General features: G+C 42.3%; 1 long non-coding RNA gene across 2 annotated transcripts in view; it reads right to left on the reverse strand.

Annotated features, from left to right (window-relative positions):
• The window catches only part of LOC121071621, a 44301-nt gene extending 37293 nt beyond the window's left edge, over positions 1-7008 (reverse strand). The window contains exon 1 of one of the 2 annotated variants that reach the window (XR_005820724.1): positions 6169-7008. This is a non-coding gene — a long non-coding RNA (uncharacterized LOC121071621). The remainder of the gene's footprint in view (positions 1-6168) is intronic. The other variant, XR_005820723.1, reaches the window with a different exon arrangement.
• Between the last annotated feature and the right edge of the window lie 970 nt (positions 7009-7978).

Consider the following 7978-nt stretch of genomic DNA (forward strand, 5'->3'; position numbering starts at 1 on the left):
CTGATTTTCCTTTACCTTTCCTTCCTTCCCCACAGTTGAAGTCATTGTCCTTTATTTGTGTGAGTTACTGTCCTTGATTTAGACTATGCAGAGGTTGATAGAGGGAGACATTTCTGCTGTATCACACATCAGTAGTGAGCAGCAGCTGAGAAGCGCCACTGACCCCAAATTGTGGACTGCTCACCCTCCACCAAAACCACAGGGCAGACCTTCACGTATTCAGCCCTGTCCCATGCCTCTCCCTCTTCAAGTATAAAAATCAAGCTATGTGCAGCTAACAGTAGCTGCTGCAGGGAAAATACTACTTGGACCCTTCAAGCAGAAGATTTATCTAAGTATAATTCTGTCAAACTTTTAATGTTTTTTTCAGATGCTTTTTCTCACATGCACAATAGTGTCAGCTGGCTGCCAGTGTTGTTAAGCACTCTCCTTTCTCTGCCCTGAAGAACAGAAGTTATAGACGGGGCCAGACACTGGTGTAGATGCAAAGGTAGGGACCTGCAAGCTCCTGCCTTCATTTTTGTAAGCCTAATGTAAACAGCCCATGGCACCTGGTGGCTGGTGGGATGACCCAGGAGTCAAGAGGAGGAATTTAGGTCAGTTTACAACTCTTATTTTCTGTTTGTTTTCTAGCCACTGCTTTCAACTTAAATGGCCACTGTTTTTGGTAAAACAATCACATGTAAAAGATACAGCTAAACCAATCTTTGATTATACCTGGAGAGCTGCATGTAAGCAAGTTGTTGAGCCTCTCCCTCCCAGCATCACTTCTGTCAGACTGAAGGATCACAGACTTGACAATTCAGATAATTAGAAGTGGCAAGGGGAGAGGAGCAAAAGAAAATACTACAGCCTATCACAATTAATCAGCTGTCAATCTTCCTTAAATCCCATGAAGAGACACAGCACAAGGGTACACATCCAACCTTAAAAAATCCTCTGCAGTTCCCGTTACCTGATTTCTATGCATACAGGACACAGCCCACTCTAGGATGCTTCTGCTGCAAGCCAAAGAACATTGTGAAGGAGATGGCAAAGGAAACACTGCAGACCAGAGGAAATGACAGCATGCATTTTACAGATAGCCCTCTTGCCTCTGTACCATCGTTAATTTAACATCCCAGAGCCTGGACTCTGTGTTAATGAGGTCTCTCCCTGTCAGATGACGTGGAAAAACCACTGGCTCTGACCCCTGGAGGTCACCAATAATCCCGCAGCGCTTCTCTAAACAATGCAAAGTTAAACCCTGTGTCACAGGCAAATTGGCTTTATCTATCCAAAATTAAAAAAAAAAAAAAAAATCAAACAGCAGCCATCATTTTACAAGTTTGCCCCTCCCAGACCTTGATGGTCAGGGCCACTGTTAACAAGTGATCAATTAGCCTGCTTAAAAGCACTGATAACAACATTTTTGTGTCAGAGCAACCAGAGGGCTGGCTGCCAGGACCTTATCTCCCCCTTCCTCATGGCAATCATTTTTGAAAACTAAACAGCTTGCCGTCTGGATGACGGCATTAAACCCCCCTGCTGGATTTCTTTTCAAGATGCCCTCAGAGAAATTAAGTGGACTTTTAAGATGTGCAAGGCCCTGCAGCAGGCGGCCCTGCCTTGTGCAGGCACCCAGCCTCTCCAGCCCATGCTGGAGGCCTCAGGACTCTGCTGACCAGCCCCAGTGGGGTTCAAGTTCAGAAAACACAGAGGCAAATTACCCTTTTCTGTGAAAGATGGAATAAACTGCTAACACTGCTTTGGCACATGGGCGTGGTTTGCTGTAACGCTTGCAGGCCCAAGGCTCTCTGTGATCAGGACTGTTTATTCTTTGCATTTGCTGGTCTTCCCACTCCCATCAGACACTTCCTGTGCTATCTGTCCCAGGACTTCAGTCAACATAGCTTGTGGGTTCAGCTTCATTTACGTCAACATCAGCTTGGTATTCTTCTCAGTCTTATTCTTTGGGCAGGCACGTGAAACCAAATGTTGTCCTGCTATGAGAAATACAGCTGCTGTAGCTGCAGGCAGATGAAGTGGGCCTAAACTCGGACCTGTGGGCTCCAGGCTCATCCCAAGCTTCGTGCCAGCCCAGGCAAATGGCATCTGGCATGGGAACGGTGTGTCTCACTGTGTTTGCCCCCATTTACACTAAATCCTGCTTCACCAACAAAGCAGCAGGCTGCTATCTCAGGAAGCTGTCCTGTCAGCCTGTATTCTTTGAATATTTGTTCCCCATGTCCTCTGGCATGCACAGACGGGCAGCCAGGCAGAGGCCATGCTTAGGGCTGGGTGTATTTGGGCCCCAAACGTGGAGTGTCTGGAGTCAGGTATCCCCCATCTGCTGAGAGCAAGTCTGGAGCCAGCAGGCCTCTTCACAAGCCCACATGGCCACATAAACATTGCAACCCCCAACTACAAGGCTGGGACCTTGTTTTTGCCTTGCACTGTAAAATACTGCATGCTATTTCTGTCCTCACAATACAGCACAGAGTCTCTTAAGCACTCAAATGCCTGGGGCCTATTATTTGAGTTTTTGTAAAAGAAAATTCCACTTTTTTCCTTAAGACTTTCTGTTCAAACATGCAGGTTGCCATGCAAAATGACAAAGCACCAGTGGCCCTGTAAGGACATCAGCTGATGTATCTCATAACCTGTTTGTAGACTGCATGATAACAAAGAGCAAAGAGGTTGGCACAAATGAGGCTACACCATGGCTTTGCCCAAAGCCCTCAGCACTGTAGTTTCCAAGGACAAACCAAGACGCAAGCAGCAGCTCAGAGCCTGCCACCTGGTTTAGCTCATGGTTTGAACCAAAGGTACCAGACTTACCCTTTCATGTGCAAATGCCCTGTCTCTGGATGTGCTCTAACTCTTGTATAGGTCAGCATGACGCCAGGACAGAAAAGGGGTAGTGCTCATCTCCTCCCCAACCCTCCTCTACCTCCAGGTGTAGGACACTTGGCCACCTCACAGATGCTACCTGCTTCCTGGGCAACCCCATGACAAGAGCAGTCCTTGCAGGCAGCAACGGCACATCACGCATATGATCCCTGCCTGCTGGCTCACGTACCCCACTCACTGCCTGTCCCTGAACTACCATTACACCTTAAAATAAACTTAGGCCCTAGAAATTTCTCACAAACCCTGTAAATCTTCACTGGAACCAACACAACAATCCCCAGTCTTAATTTTGCTTTCAGCTTTAAGCCTCTCTTATGACAGCCCTGGAGAAGGGCTGTTAAGATGCTCAGTATATAAAGTCTCACGCTCAGGATGTCAGTCTTAGAAACGTGGTATTTTCTAATAAAATACAGCCAACCAGGCTAGTTCAGGCAGAGACCTACCTGGGGAAGAGGCCTGAATCCATGATCTCCTTGCCAGCTAGAGTACTGAATGGTGCCTTAACATACCAAAAGTCATTTTTATGAGTGTTACTTTGCAGTACAGCTGCATCTGGTCTCCACATTTCCACTAATTCCTGCCATTTCTGAGTAATTTAAAATAACTCCTGTTACCTCACTTTCTCCCCTCCTGCTCATTACATTTTTTTAAATCACTGATGTCACCTCAGCTCTTTTCTTCAGTCACAGCAGAACTAGTTTCTCACTCCCACTTTGGCTTCTCAGTTGCCAGTCTCATCACCTCATTCTTTTTCTATTCCTGAAAACTACAAACTAGGGCTGAGTGAGTTTCTTCTGCTGGCACCTTCGGTGTTTGTTTTTTTTTTTTGTGTGTGTGTTATTGTTTGTTTATTTTCTAAATGGACTCTTTATGCTGTCCTTATTGTTCTGCCTCTGAGGAAGCACTTTTTTCTCAAGGCATGTTCTTTTTTTTTTTTTTTTTTTTTTTTTTTTTAATACAAGAGTACAGTGCATTTCATTCTATAAAAGTTACTAATTCTATACTTCAAGAAAGTCGTCATGCTATTGGATGTAAATTCAACTCCTGAAGCATGGACAAGATTAATTAGATAATTCTGTAAGGTTTGAAGCAGAGCTACTAGCCATACAAATGCTGCTGTTACCCTCATCTTGAAAGAAAATAGGTATAAAGTTACAGATGTGTTAGATACATGCCTATTTAGGCATGGTTTGTTACACAGCTCCAACATCTGTTCTTTGTCTACTAAAGCCATTCAATGTGTGTTCATGGCCCCAGTGTATGAGGGCACTATCAACCAAACAGAGAGCTGGTGCTGGAGACTACTTTGCTTCCGCCTAGCAGAGGCTTGGGGGTGTCATTCACACCAGCCAGCTTCTCACCTGCCCATGCCCAGTGAGAAGTCAGAGCATCTCCCTCCATATGGAGGTCCGCTATCCAGCTCCAGACTGAGAGTCAGGAGGCCATGCTTTGCCATAGAGCTAATAGTAAGAGCTTTGCTCCTCTGGGGCCTTAACAAGACAGTGCAAAAGTGGATGTGAGAGCCATCAGGTTGGAATTAGGCCATTGTGCAAGCAGGACTTTCCCAGGGACAGCACGTAGTAATTGCCAAGTGCAACTTGAGATCTGCCTTGGTGATCTCATTGCTGAATAATTCAATGATTCCTTTCAGTTAACATCAAAAGGGATGAGCAATCTTCAAGGGGGGCACTGCCTTGCTGCAACCTTATAATAGAGTTATCACAGGTGTGAGGGCAAGTGGAGCTTGTGGAGGACTAAGATGACAATAGCCTTTTATGTGAGAACATTAGAAATGAATCTGCAGGTCTGGGGTCATCTAACCCACCCTTTGGAGACCTTCCTCAGAATTGCTTTCTGTACTGCATCAGAAAGCACTATAGATGGTTAAGCTGGCATATGCAGTCGCTCTGATAAATGACACAAAAAGTTAGAAAATAAATGCTGGCTTCTCCTTTTTAAATTATTTTTCTCCATTTTGTTTAAATCTTGGAAGTTATTTGATTGTTTCTTTTAGTTTCTTTTTTTGGCAGCCCTGGACATTCACACAAACAGCTGCAGAGAAATTGCAAAATAAACCCTCCCCCTTCTCTTTTATTTTCTGGTAAGTTATGTTGAGAAAATAAATATGAATGGCACAGATGTTCCATTTTTCTCTCTGCGTAAAACAGTTTATGACATCTTGCAAACACTGTAAAAATATTTCTTTTAAGAAAGAGATTTCTCTTTCTCAAGCTCACTAAATTTCAGAGATGTTTCAAGAAGCATTGTAGAGCAAAGTCTGTTTTTTGCATGTCATTTTCTAGTTTACTAATAACATCAGAGAAATAAAGCAAATGCTTTTAAATCAATTGTACTGGTTATTATTTGGATTTGGAAAGCTATTAAAGTTTTTAGGGTTGCTGATCAGCTGCTACAAATTTATACATCTCTGTAGGCCCCCCAGTAACAGACTTAAAGAACAGAGTTGCAAAATTAATGATGCATCAGCTACAAGAGAAGACGTTTAGCATAGAAAGTGAAACATAATAAAAAAAAAAAAAAAAAAAAAAATTAAAAGGCAAGTTTTTCCTCTTTAATGATGTAAAACAAAGAGAAATAGAATAGCTGAAAAAAAAACTATAATCAAATGTATAATCATACTATACTGAAAAGCCTAAAAGCAGAGAAGACAATAAGGGAACTAGATAAGGTGCCATTCATCATGGATTTCCTCTGCTGTCAACTCACTCTGTTGCTCCCATCATAAGTAATTGGACCTTTCCCTCAATCACAGCCACGTGGGCTCAAAAGGACCTTGAGAGGTCAGCTAGCCCATCCCTCTGCCCCAGGGCAGAATCAGCTATGCTTACCATCACTTCTGACAGACGCTTGTCTAACTGCTCAAAAATCCTCCAGACACGATTCCACAACATCCCTGGGTGACCTATTCTCATGTCTCGGTCTCTTGGCCTTTAGAGAGTTTTTTGTGATGTCTAATCTGAGTCATGCCTGTTGCAATTAAAGCACTGTTCTGTATGGGCATGGTGGAGGGATGAATCCCTTTCTCTTTCCACTACCCTCAGGATGCATGCACAGAAATGCTCTTCTGCACAAACTGTGCCCCCAGCCCACAGGTCCCGCAAAACCTCTTTCTCCAGAGTATATCTCATCAGCTGCAATCAGAAGGAGCATTTAGACACAGTAGGGGTAGATGTCCCCTGTTCTGTTCATCAGGTTATAAATTAAAAAATGAAAATAAGGGGGTAAAAGAATGGTCACTGCTTTTAAAGCCATTACCTGCCTAACAGTAATTTCAGAGTGGTCCATCTTCTTTTTCACCCTCCTTTGCTACACAGCTCTTGTTCAGGTGTTCAAGCATCCCATTTTGCTTTTCAGGAACCCAGCAAACCAGAATTTATGCTTATTAATTCGACCAAAAGACCAGAGAGGACAAAATAGCACCTTGTTTGAATGATGCCAGTAGTCACCATCCCCGTAGGCTCGCTCCATGCTGTGGTTGTGTTGCAATCAGTACTATGGTTTTCCCTTAGAAAAAAATTTCTGGAGGAAAAACTCTTTTCAGCTAAGCTATTGAGAAATGTTCTACACTGTCCATTTGTTTTCTCTTTGCAATGAGTTCATAAGTTTTATAAAGCATACAGACAGATCCCTTTTCTATGAAAGAAAACCACAGGATTTCAATAGCAGGGACATGAAGTAGCCTGCAGTGTTCACAGTGCATAGAAAGCATCCACGATGTGAGTTCATGTCCATGCACTTCCAGCTTGACAATGAGCGTTGCTTTATGTTTTAGATTCAGTCTGAATCAACCCTGATACTACTGCAGTACTCACAGGTTATAAGAAACTTACTGGGGAAAATTCCATTCTCACCTAATAGTCATAAATCAGAGTAATTGTCATTAGTACAATAGTACTAAACCTACCACAGTGGAAGTTAAAGTACAGGTCAGCTCACTGCCAGTACAGTGATAGCTAAGAAAAAGAAGACAAATCCTTCAATGTGATCATTAATTAGTTAATAATGGCTTTGAGAGGAGTCAGGAAATTCACTGTTAAAACATTACCTGGACAGAGCACAACATAACCATAGTTCTGGTTTCCTTGTGAAAGACGGAGAGAGAAAGCAAATGTAGGAGAAAAAAAAAACTATTTAAAAAAAAAAAAAAAAGTGAAAGAAATTCTAAAGATTACTTATTCTTTTAGCCAAGTGCAGAATATAAAACTAGTAGACCAGATTCATGACACTATACACAGAAATTCCATATTTTTCAGCTATATCTCTGAAAAAAAAAAGGCTGAGAAAAAAAGGTTCATTAGATGAAGATTTTCGTGAGATTTAAATGTTACCATCTGCAGTATAAACTGGGGTCACTCACGATCATTCTTCACCAGCAAACAAGGCAAGGAAAAAAAGGAAAATGCAATCAAGCAACCATAGCACAGACCATGAATCAGGACCCCTTTTATTTGGTTCTGCCAATGGCTTCCTGTGGGAGCACTTCATTCTCTACACCCAGCTTCTTCCATCTGCAACATGGGAGCGATACCTCATGCTGTGAGACTTACTTCACACACTTACAAAGCAGAAAGACTCCCTAATGCAGCAGTGCAAATGGCCATTTACTAATTATCAGTCCTATTATAAAATAGAAATAATTCAACTATTTCTACCATTTGTTCCACCTCCAAAGAGATCTCATTCAATCATGAGCTATATGTCCAGAACTTAGCTTTATTTTCAAATGCAAAGAATTATTAAATTCCTTCTTTTACCCATGGTACATCATACTCCGATCAGTAAGGAACTGAAGGCCTTTAATGGCTCCCTATGAATGAACACTGTGCAGTTGATTTGTGCCTGTCTTCTCAGCTAGCCACAAGATGGCTCTTTTTCTAAACCCGACAGTACTACAACTTATAAATTTGCTTATGACTTTTGCAGCTACCTACAGTGACTGCTGTTTGAAACACTTGCATCAGAAGATGAGACCAAAAGAAATTCAACAAGTGAGGATTTTTTTGTTCAAGCCCAGTCCTCAAGCTGAAACATAGATGGAAACAGATTACAACAAAAGATAAGGTTT

This window comes from Cygnus olor, chromosome 1 (genome assembly GCF_009769625.2).
Source record: "Cygnus olor isolate bCygOlo1 chromosome 1, bCygOlo1.pri.v2, whole genome shotgun sequence".
In the NCBI taxonomy this organism is placed as follows: Eukaryota; Metazoa; Chordata; class Aves; order Anseriformes; family Anatidae; genus Cygnus; species Cygnus olor.